This window comes from Coregonus clupeaformis, unplaced genomic scaffold, assembly GCF_020615455.1.
Source record: "Coregonus clupeaformis isolate EN_2021a unplaced genomic scaffold, ASM2061545v1 scaf1142, whole genome shotgun sequence".
Classification (NCBI taxonomy): Eukaryota; Metazoa; Chordata; class Actinopteri; order Salmoniformes; family Salmonidae; genus Coregonus; species Coregonus clupeaformis.
This window is the reverse complement of record NW_025534596.1, coordinates 63059-77812: the sequence shown is the minus strand read 5'-3', so window position 1 is coordinate 77812 and position 14754 is coordinate 63059. Positions and strand designations below refer to the sequence as shown.

The following is a 14754-nucleotide window of genomic DNA, read 5'->3' as shown; positions in this document are numbered from 1 at the left end:
AAACCAAGCCATGAGGTCAAAGGTATTTTCCATAGAGCTCTGAGACAGGATTGTGTCGAGGCACAGATCTAGGGAAGAGTACCAAAACATGTCTGCAGCATTGCAGGTCCCCAAGAACACAATGGCCTCCATCATTCTTAAATGGAAGAAGTTTGGAAGCACCAAGACTCTTCCCGCCCGGACAAACTGAGCAATTGGGGGAAAAGGGCCTTGGTCAGGAGGTGACCAAGAACTCAATGGTCACTCTGACAGAGCTCCAGAGTTTCTCTGTGGAGATGGGAGAACCTTCCAGAAGAACAACCATTTCTGCAGCACTCCACCAATCAGGCCTTTATGGTAGAGTGGCCAGATGGAAGCAAGTCCTCAGTAAAAGGCACATGACAGCCCGCTTGGAGTTTGCCAAAAGGCACCTAAAGGACTCTGACCATGAGAAACAAGATTCTGTGGTCTGATAAAACCAAAGTTGAACTCTTTGGCCTGAATGCTAAGTGTCACGTCTGGAGGAAATCTGGCATCATCCCTACGATGAACCATGGTGGTGGCAGCATCATGCTGTGGGGATGTTTTTCAGCGGCAGGGACTGGGAAACTAGTCCGGTTTCCCAGTCCCTGCCACCACCATGCTTCACCGTGAACGGAGCAAAGTACAGAGAGATCCTTGATGAGAACCTGCTCCAAAGCACACAGGACCTCAGACTGGGGCGAAGGTTCACCTTCCAACAGGACAACGACCCTAAGCACACAGCCAAGACAACGCAGGAGTGGCTTCGGGACAAATCTCTGAATGTCCTTGAGTGGCCCAGCCAGAGCCCGGACTTGAACCCGATTGAACATCTCTGGAGGGACCTGAAAATAGCTGTGCAGCGACGCTCCCCATCCAACCTGACAGAGGTTGAGAGGATCTGCAGAGAAGAATGGGAGAAACTCCCCAAATACAGGTGTGCCAAGCTTGTAGCGTCATACCCAAGAAGACGCGAGGCTGTAATCGCTGCCAAAGGTGCTTCAACAAAGTACTGATAAAGGGTCTTAATGAATGTAAATGTCATATTTACGTTTTTTATTTTGAATACATTTGCTAAAATTTCTGAACTGTTTTTGTGTTGTTATTATGGGATATTGTGTGGAGATTGGTGAGGGGGATAAAACAATTTAATCCATTTTTAGGATAGGGCTGTGACGTAACAAAATGTGGAAAAAGTCAAGGAGTCTGAATACTTTCCAAGTGCCTGTATATGGTATTTTATATTGTATTATGTATTGTATTGTGATACGTGGTTGGGATACGACTGATGTGTGGTTGGCTCTCCTGGCTATCTTAAGATGAATGCCCAAGCTGTGGGTCGCTCTGGATGGGAGCGTCTAATGCCCAAGCTGTGGGTCGCTCTGGATGGGAGCGTCTAATGCCCAAGCTGTGGGTCGCTCTGGATGGGAGCGTCTAATGCCCAAGCTGTGGGTCGCTCTGGATGGGAGCGTCTAATGCCCAAGCTGTGGGTCGCTCTGGATGGGAGCGTCTAATGCCCAAGCTGTGGGTCGCTCTGGATGGGAGCGTCTAATGCCCAAGCTGTGGGTCGCTCTGGATGGGAGCGTCTGATAAATCAGGGTTTCCCAAACTCGGTCCTGGGTGGATTATTTTTTACTACTAAATGACTTTTGTTTAATGATACACAGGCTATGAAATGACTACATGCGTTTTATGTATATCAGTATAAAGGATTTACATAGGTTTCTTGTTAAATAAATGTATTTGTCATTTTTTTTATGGTGCCAAAGTCCAGGGACCGCATTACCACCACAATTCAAGAATGACCCACTATCTATTGGGGAATGGAACCAGAGAGGAAGCTTGGGTTACCTTTCTCACACCACTACAGTATTCATTTCAACAGACCCTTTCCATCCCCCATTGTTAGAGTTCAATATATGCCCAGGACGATATTGAGGTTCAGGCTGTTGTAATGTCCAGTTGATTATGTAAATAGTATTGTAGAACTCTGGTATTGATGGTCCATTTGAGGGTGATTCATTGATATGAATGCTCAGAGTAAAAGACCTGAGTACTCACATGTGATGGCCCACATCAACCACAACCTTCCTATTGTGTTAGTAAGGACCACAACATATTAGGCAGCTATTGTTAAAAATGTGTTCATACATATGGTACAATGGGAGGGTGTGTGGTATTCACAGGGGACCAGGAAGTTGATCTCAGACTTATATTTAGGACTGGGATCCTATCCAGAGTTGACAGATTAACAGTGAGGACAAACCCAGCCTGCCTCTCTCCTTCCACACTGATTCTAAACCTACAGTCACCTAGTCCTGATTGTGACAGTGGAGCCTAGTTTGCATTGCAGGATCTAGAGATGGCATCAGTAGACAGGTTTCCATTGGCCTAGGTTTATTTGACAAAAAAACATTTAGCAAAGAAATCATTGCAACATGATGGAAATGGCAGATACAGGAGACATTTTCTAAAGATCCACAAATGTTGTATCCATTCGACAGGGGCAGGAAAACATTGAAGAACCACAGTTCAATGCCGCGAAGGCGGAAAAATGTCACTGCTAAAATCAGAGATTCATCTCCTGAGTACATACCTTTGAATCTTGAGTACACACCGACGTCCCCTGTATACAAACCTTACATATATGACTTAAAGTTGTAAAATAGTGAACTACTCCTTTAATGGAGTGGTAGGTGCTATGAAAGGGATGTTTAAAAAAAAAAAACGTTCATGTTGTATTTTGTTCATTGGTCCACTGTTAATACAACGCCAAAATGTTGCATGTTAGCAGTCAAGTTTTCAAGATAGAGCACTTTCAGTACAGAGAAACAAGTGTGATGATGCAAATGAGGAAAATGATAATTGCATACAATTTGCATTACATTTACATTTCAGTCATTTAGCAGACGCTCTTATCCAGAGCGACTTACATGAGCAATTAGGGTTAAGTGCCTTGCTCAAGGGCACATCGACAGATTCTTCACCTAGTCGGCTCTGGGGATTAGAACCAGCGACCTTACGGTTACTGGCACAACGCTCTTAACCACTAAGCTACCTGCATCATCACACTTGTTGCAATGTACTACAGTGTTTCCCAATCCTGGTCCAGGGGACACAAAGGGGTGCACTTTTTAGTTTTTGCCCTAACACTCACACAGTGGATTCAACTAAGCAACTCCAGCCTTTGAATGGAATAAGGTATGTGAGGCCTAGGGCAAAAACAAACAAGTACACCCCTTTGGGACCAGGATTGGGGAACACTGCTGTACTGAAAGTCCTCCATCTTGAGAACTTCACTGCTGACGTGCACATTTTTGGAATTGTATACAGGGTGAGGAAACCAATGTGTACATTTGTAATTTGATTGAACTACCCCTTTGATTAGAGTTCCTTTAGAGGTGCATTTGCTCTAAGCACGTCCTATAAATAAACATTCATTTATTTTATAAAGAAAACTGCTTTTGTCATCTCTTAAGGATAGGCCAACTGAACGAGTGTGCTCACATACTCCCTTAAAGACCTTTGCTTGAAAAACGAGAAAAAATTGGCAGTAGTACAGTTTGTCCATTTTGAGACTCCATAGAGCCCTTTCTGTGTTTACAAACATTGCTGCAAGAGGGGGATGGGCGCGAGTTGGTGGCAGAACAAGGGGGAGTTCTTATAGAACGCCAGCAAAAAAAGCCTCTATTTACATGTTGCTTATGAGTGCATTTCACACTACTTTTGGAGTATAATTGGATTTTAAGGTTCATATGAATGCCCTGCTTAATATAATGTTTGTGTCATCATCACAAATCAACTGCATTATACTAAAAAACACTTCAACTTCAACCAGTAAAATGGCTCTTTGGTTAGCTTTTGCTATAGGCTATATCAATGAGCATTAGCATTGTAGCTAACAACTGCTGCATCCCAAAAAATTATTTTGCAAAGATCACAACCAAATATAATCTTAGCGATTGTTCAACCAAGAATCAAAACATAATTCTAAGCCTATGAGAGCCCCAAAAAAGTTATTTTGTTATTATTTCGAAGTAATAAAAATGAAAAATCTAGACTACTGCCGCCAAGAGTCCCCCGTGTTTGTGGCGGCGCACGCCATCTGTTTGTGACGTCAGTGTGTCATGTCCTGGAAAAGGGTCTATAGCCACTTCCTCAAAATAGTCAGATAACTCAAGAAATCTGTCTTTAATGTTGATGTTTTTGCCGAGGAAAGCTTAGTCGTGCAATTTTACATCTAACTAAGATGTTTGGTTCAGTATTTCTCAATGAAAAAACCTGCATGAAAACGAGTCTTCTCAAGTTTAATGACAACAAATACTTTAATGAAGAATCCCTACTGTTGACCAATCACCAACGAACGGGCGTAAACTTCGGCTACCGACTTGCCTCGAGGAAAACATTTTGTGTGCCCGAAAAGCTTTAAAAAAGCCTTACCGAAAGTCCAAAACGAAAACCTCACAAAAAGTTGTTATAATATATGCACAAACTCTTCCGAACTGTTTCGGCTGGGAAACATGCTGACGCCTTAAAGGCTAACAAAAAGTCTGTCTTACAATGGTTTCAGTAGTCCTACATTGTCACAAGGTATAGATTATACCCCTATTTAGACCTGAAGTAGCAGACAGTCTAAATACAGATTAGTGACAATATCAGAACGCTTAAACCATTTGTAACATAATTATTGTTAGTCCAGCATAAAGTTTGAGCTTTCCTTTCAACACCATGGAGTGAATCCTTACCACTGCTACATCTGGCTATCAGCCACCGTAGCTTAGTGTTTATTCAGCCTCTTTTACTGCCTTAAAAAAACATAGCTGATATGGCTGACTTGCTTAAACAAATATGGTTTCTACGGACTCCTTCTGGATTTGTGTAAGTCAATAGGAACTGCCTAGTTAAATAAAGGTTCAATAATATTAATAAAATATGTACATATTAAAATGGACACTGTAAAACACATAAGGTGTTCACTCCTTAGGCCAACCTTCCTTTCTGCGTCGGACTTCGGCCTCATGTCTGGGGTGGAAAATCTACTTCTGAAAGTACCATGCTTAGATGCATAATAACATCTCAGATTGAACTCTTCGCAAACAGCAACAGTTTCGTTGCAAACAAGACACACTGGTTTGATATTGGAGAAATACGATGAATATATTTTAATAGAACAGGTAGGACTATTAATATCTCCCGAGTGGCGCAGTGGTCTAAGGCACTGCATCGCAATGCTAGCTGTGCCACAGCCGGCCGCGACCAGGAGACCCATGGGCGGCGCACAATTGGTCCAGCGTCGTCCAAGGTAGGGGAGGGTTCGGCCGGCAGGGATGTGGGTTTGTTTACCACGGGGGGCCAGTATGGAAAAAAAAAAAACAAAACATGTATGCATTCACTAACTGTAAGTCGCTCTGGATAAGAGCGTCTGCTAAATGACTAAAATGTAATTAATATAGACATTGGTGATTTTACCACTGTAACCAGATGGACATCATTGTGTTATGGTCATTGAATTGATTAGCCCACTAACCACGTGTTAAATGTGTAGTGTACCTACACTGTGTAGGACTATGAATTGGGCAGCTATAGGCTATTTGTTAATAGGCTAATTATGTTCTGGCCCGCAGACTAGCTACAAGCTCAGCAACACATTGACTGGAGGCCAAACCTAGTTGCCAACCCCCCTATATTGTAAATTCAATCTGGTTGGTATAAGATTGAAATGGGAAAATAATGTACCTGTGAAAACCCTATGAAATAGCTCCCCAATACCGTCTGATGTATATATTTAATGTATTACATGAATGGTGACCACAGCCCTTCCGACAATCCATTTAAAACGTGTTTTCCTGTGTTTTTTCCCCACCCTGCTGAATGTATCCAATGTTCCATATCAAATGTGTGTCCTATTATGACACATCTGGCAGTTTCTTCTCTCCATGTTTCTTGGCCTAGTATCATTTTTTACAAAAATCTGTGTTTTTTGCTCAGTACCATGTCAGGAAAATACCATGGTACTAGTGCAGCTACCATGGTATTTCCCTGACATGGTATTACAATGAAAACAATACCACGGTACCAGAGCATATGAGCGGAGTGGAGCGGTGAGAATCTCAGCTCCTCGCTCACGGAGCTGTTCACCCCTCCGCTCCCCCGCTCAAAGCCACATCAGGCCAGTCCGCTCATTATCGCTCAGCGCTCAACGCAGTTTGCATCGCGCTCCACTCAAATCGCCCCCCCGCTCACTCCAAAAAAGGAACAAAATCTGCATGTATTTCACTTTTAGCTTAAACCACAGCCTTACTTTATCTCCCCGAATTTGTTGCATACAGACTCATCTCGGATTATCCATTCTGTCTTGAAACGGGATCTAACACTGACGCTAAAATGAGATGTTAATCAGTATAGTATATTCCATAGCGAATTGACACGTTGTTTGCCAATGTTTCTGCAAAAGCAGCGATGCCCATTGGAAGTGCAGCGTGAGTGTAATCGGTGAGCAGGGATTTGATTTCTGTGACAGCAGGGAGGATCATCCCCAGGTTCCCCAGCTCCTTCTGCATTTTGTCTGTGAGGTCTGCTAGTGGTGTCAGCACACTGACAAGGTGCGTCAGCTGCCGTACTTGATTCAGGGTGATGTTAGCAACATTAGACTTGAGTTTGTTTTACCATAACGGGTCTTTTTGGAACCACCGGATGAACGACTGAATCAACCGCAGCTGGCTGCTCCATCGAATGGCGCAGGCATTTGTGGGGCGGACACCTAATTGGTCGGTTTCCTCTGTGCTCTTGCGTACACTTTTCACCAGGTGTCCGACTTTCACTAACAGCCTATTAATGTTGTCGTGCTTGTTAACGGCGTTTTTGATCGCCAGCTGAAGCATGTGAATGGGGCATCTCAGATGTAAATTTGACAAAGTAAAGTACTAATTTATCATAGTTTCTTGGGGGGGTGTAGCCCGGTTGAGCTACGCTGGCGAAGTGTTGCATCCCTTTGCGTTCTCCTTTACTCAGCGGTTCATAGTCCATGAAAATCATTTCAAAAAATGCTACATCCAGCTCTCTTTTTCTCTCCCTTGTTATGGTGGGGCCTTTACGTGCAGTGAATAAACTTTTGAATTCCTCAACCCTTTTCTCTTGTTGCTGCTGCTGCTCCTCTCGCTCTATAAAATACAAATTCATGGACGACACAAATTAAATTAAACAGATGGATTCTGGGTCAGGCTTGAGCATGCTTCAGACTCGTGGTGTGAGCGAGCGAAATTGGAGCGGGACATAGGGCGACGCTCCGTACTTTTAAAAATGCCGCTCTGCGCTCTGTCAAAATCCGTCCGCTCACGCTCCACTCCGCTCATATGCTCTGCACGGTACTATCATGTTTATTGGGTCACTACAGTGGCAGGAAAATGCCATGGTATTTGCACCAGTGCCATAGTATTTTCCTGCCTTGGTAGTGACCCAAAACACATCATAGTACAATGGAATGTTGTTGTTCATTTTTCTACTATGGTGCATTTTTGTAAGAGCTGTCCTTCCCATCGGAGTGCCAATGCTGTCTCTTTGTTGTCCTACTAACAACAGCAGCTAAATAGTCTAGCTTACTATGGCCCTGTCCCTCTGGCCAGGGTAAACAAAGAGGTAATGTTGTGTCTTGTATATACAGTATAGGTCATTTGTTTGAGAGAATTTGAATGGGATAACATTTGGTTCATATATAGACACTAACTATTTGATTTAAAACAGTTTGTTTCATTTAATTATACACAAAAAGTTGTTGCCCAGATCAAATTAATGTACAAACAGTATTTTTCATTACATTTGAGTCATTTAGCAGATGCTCTTATCCAGAGCAACTTACAGAACCAATTAGGGTTAATTGCCTTGATCAAGGGAACAACGACAGATTTTTCACTATGATGGCTCAGGATTGAAAACCAGCGACCTTTCAGTTACTGGCCCAACACTCTTAACCGCTAGGCTACATGCCGCCAGATCAATTAACTTCAATACAGTTATCCAAATACATTCATAATCAATGAATAAAATAATGAATCTAATTTTAAAAGAGAATTTAAAAAACACAAGTAGTCGATTCATAGCCTTTTTATAATTAATAAAAGTTGTTTAGTAATATAAAATAATCCATCCAAACTAATGCTGAAAACTGATCATCACACCATCTTTATCTGATATACACTGAGTGTACAAAACATTAGGAACACCTTCCTAATATTGAGTTGCACCCCCCTGTCAGCGTAGTGTCCAGAGCATGGAGGCGCTACCAGGAGACAGGCCAGTACATCAGGAGACGTGGAGGAGGCCGTAGGAGGGCAACAACCCAGCAGCAGGACCGCTACCTCCACCTTTTTGCAAGGAGGAGCAGGAGGAGCACTGCCAGAGCCCTGCAAAATGACCTCCAGCAGGCCACAAATGTGCATGTGTCTGCTCAAACGGTCAGAAACAGACTCCATGAGGGCCCGACGTCCACAGGTGGGGGTTGTGCTTACAGCCCAACACCGTGCAGGACGTTTGGCATTTGCCAGAGAACACCAAGATTGGCAAATTCGCCACTGACGCCCTGTGCTCTTCACAGATGAAAGCAGGTTCACACTGAGCACGTGACAGACGTGACAGAGTCTGGAGACGCCGTGGAGAACGTGCTGCTGCCTGCAACATCCTCCAGCATGACCGGTTTGGCGGTGGGTCAGTCATGGTGTGGGGTGGCATTTCTTTGGGGGGCCGCACAGCCCTCCATGTGCTCGCCAGAGGTAGCCTGACTGCCATTAGGTACAGAGATGAGATCCTCAGACCCCTTGTGAGACCATATGCTGGTGCGGTTGGCCCTGGGTTCCTCCTAATGCAAGACAATGCTAGACCTCATGTGGCTGGAGTGTGTCAGCAGTTCCTGCAAGAGAAAGGCATTGATGCTATGGACTGGCCCGCCCGTTCCCCAGACCTGAATCCAATTGAGCACATCTGGGACATCATGTCTCGCTCCATCCACCAACACCACGTTGCACCACAGACTGTCCAGGAGTTGGCGGATGCTTTAGTCCAGGTCTGGGAGGAGATCCCTCAGGAGACCATCCGCCACCTCATCAGGAGCATGCCCAGGCGTTGTAGGGAGGTCATACAGGCACGTGGAGGCCACTCACACTACTGAGCCTCATTTTGACTTGTTTTAAGGACTTTACATTAAAGTTGGATCAGCCTGTAGTGTGGTTTTCCACTTTAATTTTGAGGGTGACTCCAAATCCAGACCTCCATGGGTTAATACATTTGATTTCCATTGATAATTGTTGAGTGATTTTGTTGTCAGCACATTCAACTATGTAAAGAAAAAAGTATTTAATAAGATTATTTCATTCATTCAGATCTAGGATGGGTTGTTTAAGTGTTCCCTTAATTTTTTTGAGCAGTGTATTTTGCAGATGGATCCACTGCTGCCATGAAGGGATGCACCTGATTGGTAACGATGTTTAGATATCCTGTGGCATTCAAAATGTTGCTCCACTTTTATCAAGGGGCCCAATGAGTGCCATGAAATCCCACCCCACACCACCAGCCTGCAATGCTGACACACAGCATGGATGCATGTACTCGTGGTTTCCTCCATACCTTAGTCCTCCCATCAGCATGAAACAGCAGGAACCGGGATTCATCAGACCAGGCAATGTTTTTCAAATTCTCCAGTGTCCAGTGTTTTCATTCCTTAGCCCACTGCAGTTTCTTGTTTTCTGCTGAAAGCTAATGGGGATCCATAATAAATACACCACAACTACATCATTAAGGATCATAGCTTTCACCTGGTTCACCCAGTCAGTATGTCATGGAAAGAGCAGGTGTCCCTTAATGTTTTGTACACTCAGTGTATGTTGTGTCTACTAGTTCACTCCCACAGAAAACTGCAGATGTGACCTTGAGCAAGGCACTTAACCCTAATTGCTAATGTAAGTCGCTCTGGATAAGAGCGTCTGCTAAATTACTAAAATGTAAATGTAATGTACCACCCAGTCAACCATCAGACTCCATTGTGAGACGCCTCAAATAGGATATTCAACCTTAAAAGGCAAATACAAGGTAATCTCAATATCTTTACAGTAAAAACAAACAAAACACACCAAAACTGACCAGGTGAACACTGATCAGTAAAGTAAAGAGAGGCTAACATTCTAGAACGCTCCCTTTGATTTTGAATTTTAGGACCCCTTTAGTTATAAAAATATATATTTAAAAATGAATTTGGCCTTTACTACTATATCCAATAGAAACACATTGAATAACACATTCATAAATGGTCCAAAAACAGACTAATGGTGAAAACTGATCATCACATCATCTCTATCTGATACATTCAGTACAATGTAGTATTTTATTAGGATCCCCAGCGGCTACTCTTCCTGGGGTCCAAACAGGAAACACAAAAAATACATCAAATACATCATCATGCACTACATTTACAATTTAGTCATGTTGCAGATGCTCCCATCCAGAGAGACCCACAGCTAGTGCATTCATCTTCTGATAGCCAGGAGAGACAACATAGTGGCTCCTAAAAACTCCCTATAAAGCAGGAACCTAGGGAGAAACTTAGAGAGGAACCAGGCTTAAAGGGGTGGCCAGTCCTCTTCTGGCTGGACCAGGTGACATATGTTTACATATCAGTAGGCTGTACAATACAAAAGGGGGGGGGATTGGATCAATTCTGCCCACAAATGTTCTATAGGATTGAGGTCTGGGCTTTGTGATGGCGACTCCAATACCTTGACTTTGTTGTCCTTAAGCCATTTTGCCACAACTTGGAAGTATGCTTGGGGTCATTGTCCATTTGGAAGACCCATTTGCGACCAAGCTTTAACTTCCTGACTGATGTCTTGAGATGTTGCTTCAATATATCCACATAATGTTCCTTCCTCATGATGCCATCTATTTTGTGAAGTGCACCAATCCCTCCTGCAGCAAAGCACCCCGACAGCATGATGCTGCCACCCCCGTGCTTCACGGTTGGGATGGTGTTCTTCTGCTTGCAAACATAACATTATTTTACTCCAAACATAACAATGGTCATTATGGCCAAACAGTTCTATTTTTGTTTCATCAGACCAGAGGACATTTCTCAAAAAAGTACGATCTTTGTCCCCATGTGCAATTGCAAACCGTAGTCTGGCTTTTTTATGGCGGTTTTGGAGCAGTGGCTTCTTCCTTGCTGATCGGCCTTTCAGGTTATGTCGATATAAGACTAATTTTACTGTGGATATAGACACTTTTGTACCCGTTTCCTCCAGCATCTTCACAAGGTCCTTTGCTGTTGTTCTGGGATTGATTTGCACCAAAGTACGTTCATCTCTAGGAGACAGAACGCATCTCCTTCCTGAGCGGTATGACGGCTGCATGGTCCCATGGTGTTTATACTTGCGTACTATTGTTTGCACAGATGAACGTGGTACCTTCAGGTGTTTGGAAATTGCTCCCAAGGATGAATCAGACTTGTAGAGGTCTACAAAATTTATTCTGAGGTCTTGGCTGATTCCTTTTCATTTCCCCATGATGTCAAGCAAAAAGGCATTGAGTTTGAAGGTAGGCCTTGAAATAGATCCACAGGTACACCTCCTATTGACTCAAATTATGTAAATTAGCCTATCAGAAGCTTCTAAAGCCATGACATCATTTTCTGGAATTCTCCAAGCTGTTTAAAGGCACAGTCAACTTAGTGTATGTAAACGTTTGACCACTGGAATTGTGATACAGTGAATTATAAGTGAAATAATCTGGCTGTAAACAATTGTTGGAAAAATGACTTGTGTCATGCACAAAGTAGATGTCCTAACCGACTTGCCAAAACTATAGTTTGTTAAAAAGAAATTTGTGGAGTGGTTGAAAAACAAGTTTTAATGACTCCAACCTAAGTGTATGTAAACTTCCGACTTCAACTGAATATGGACAAGCAATGACAGAGCGGCATATACAGTAGAATATTATAGAATACAGTATATACATATATGGACAACCAATGACAGAGCGACATGGACTAAGATACAGTAGAATATTATAGAATACAGTATATACATATGAGATGTGTAAAATGCTTCACAACATCAGCTGAGCTAAAAGTTCCTGTTGTTATTTTTGTAATGTGCCATAAGGTTTATTTTATTTTATGTTTTTTTGAATCTGGTTTTATTGCTAGTTTGAGTTACCTGGCAGAGAGTTCCATTTAGTCATGGCTCTATTTAATACTGTGTGTTTCCCAGCGTCTGTTCTGGACCTGGGGACTGTGAAGAAACCTCTTGCTGCATGTCTTGTGTTGTACCGATGAGTGTCCGAACTAGCTCATTCCCACAGAAAACTGCAGAGGAAAGCAGTACCACCCAGTCATCTATCAGACCTCACTGAGTGTATTCAACCCTAAGGGCAAATCCAAGGTCATCTCAATATCTTTACAGTAGAAGATAACAAAACACACCAAAACTGACCAGGTGAACACTGATCAGTAAAGTCAAGAGAGGCTAACATTCTATAACGTTCCCTTTCCTCTGCACAGTTCTCTCACAGAGAGAAACAATAGGATTACAATAGAGTGTTACTCTTTCTTAATGTTATCAAATTCACTGTTACCACTTCCTTTCTGAGGTGAGAATGAAGTGACTTTAATCTTAACTGGTCTGAGACAACTGATGAGGCTTTTCTCTTGTGTGTGTTCTCTGATGACCTTTTAGCTCAACTGATGTTTTATAACATTTTCCACAGTCAGAGCAGTATTAAGGCTTCTCTCCTGTGTGTATATGTTTGTGTTGTTTTAAGTTGCCCAGTCGAGAGAAACTCGCCCCACAGTCAAAGCAGGAGTAAGGTTTCTCTCCTGTGTGTGTTCTCTGATGAACTTTTAGCTCAGCTGATGATTTAAAACATTTTCCACAGTCAGAGCAGGAGTAAGGCTTCTCTCCTGTGTGTATACGTTCATGTCGTTTTAAGTGGCCCAGTCGAGAGAAACTCACCCCACAGTCAGAGCAGAAGTAAGGCTTCTCTCCTGTGTGTGTTCTCTGATGACATTTTAGCTTAGTTGATGTTGTAAAGCATTTTACACAGTCAGAGCAGAAATAAGGCTTCTCTCCTGTATGTATACGTTCATGTTGTTTTAAGTCACCCAGTCGAGAGAAACTCTTTCCACAGTAAGAGCAGGAGTAAGGCTTCTCTCCTGTGTGTGTTCTCTGATGAACTTTTAGTTCAGCTGATGATATAAAACATTTTCCACAGTCAGAGCAGGAGTAAGGCTTCTCTCCTGTATGTATAAGTTCATGTCGTTTTAAGTGGCCCAGTCGAAAGAAACTCACCCCACAGTCAGAGCAGAAGTAAGGCTTCTCTCCTGTATGTATACGTTCATGTATTTTTAAATCCGCCAGTCGAGAGAAACTCTTTCCACAGTCAGAGCAGGAGTAAGGCTTCTCTCCTGTGTGTGTTCTCTGATGAACTTTTAGTTCAGCTGATGATTTAAAACATTTTCCACAGTCAGAGCAGAAATAAGGCTTCTCTCCTGTATGTATACGTTCATGTATTTTTAAATCCGCCAGTCGAGAGAAACTCTTTCCACAGTCAGAGCAGGCGTAAGGCTTCTCTCCTGTGTGTATAAGTTCATGTATTTTTAAGACCCCCAGTCGAGAGAAACATTTTCCACAGTCAGAGCAGGAGTAAGGCTTCTCTCCTGTGTGTATACGTTCATGTCGTTTTAAGTGGCCCAGTCGAGAGAAACTCACCCCACAGTCAGAGCAGAAGTAAGGCTTCTCTCCTGTGTGTGTTCTCTGATGAAGTCTTAGCTTAGTTGATGTTGTGAAGCATTTTACACAGTCAGAACAGGAGTAAGGCTTCTCTCCTGTATGTATACTTTCATGTGTTTTTAAGTGGCCCAGTCGAGAGAAACTTGCCCCACAGTCAGAGCAGGAGTAAGGCTTCTCTCCTGTGTGAGTTCGCTGATGAACTTTTAGCTCAGTTGATGTTGTGAAGCATTTTCCACAGTGAGAACAGGAGTAAAGCTTCTCTCCTGTATGTATACGTTCATGTGTTTTTAAGGTATCCAATCGGGAGAAATTCTTCCCACAGTCAGAACAGAAGTAAGGCTTCTCTCCTGTGTGAATACGGTGGTGTTTTTTTAAAGTCCCCAGTTGAGCAAAACTCTCCCCACAGTCAGAGCAGCAGTAAGGCTTCTCTCCTTTATGTATACTTTGGTGTCTTTTTAAATGGCTCAGTCGAGAGAAACTCTTCCCACAGTCAGAGCAGGAGAAAGGCTTTTCTCCTGTGTGTACTCTCTGATGAACTGTCAGAGATTGTGATGATGTGAATCTCTTTCGACATTCAGTACATGAATACAGATTCTCTCCTGTGTGTATTTGTAGGTGTATTTTTAACTTTGATAGAATTGGGAAAATCTCCTCACAATGTGGGCAGTGGTGAGACCTCTTAGCTCTGTGATCTTCCTGTTGTTGCTCTCTGGATGTAGAGAATGTCTCAACATGGTCTCCTGTGTGAACATTAGAAGAACCAGTCAGTTGGTGTAATATACAGTACCAGTCATAAGTTGACACACCTACTAATTCAAGGGTTTTTCTTTATTTTTTACTATTTTCTACCTTGTAGAATAATAGTGAAGACATCTAAACTATAAAATAACACATATGGAATCATGTAGTAACCAAAAAAAGTGTTAACCAAATCAAAATGTTATATTTTAGATTCTTCAAAGTAGCCACCCTTTGCCTTGACAGCTTT

The 14754-nt window shown here is 42.7% G+C and overlaps 1 long non-coding RNA gene across 1 annotated transcript; it reads right to left on the bottom strand.

The window, feature by feature from the left end:
• Positions 1–10332: 10332 nt before the first annotated feature.
• On the bottom strand, positions 10333–14460 carry LOC121561675. The gene is made up of 2 exons (XR_005999306.2): positions 14423–14460; positions 10333–10397 (listed from the first exon to the last, which is right to left on the bottom strand). It is a non-coding gene; the product is annotated as an uncharacterized LOC121561675 (long non-coding RNA).
• Between the last annotated feature and the right edge of the window lie 294 nt (positions 14461–14754).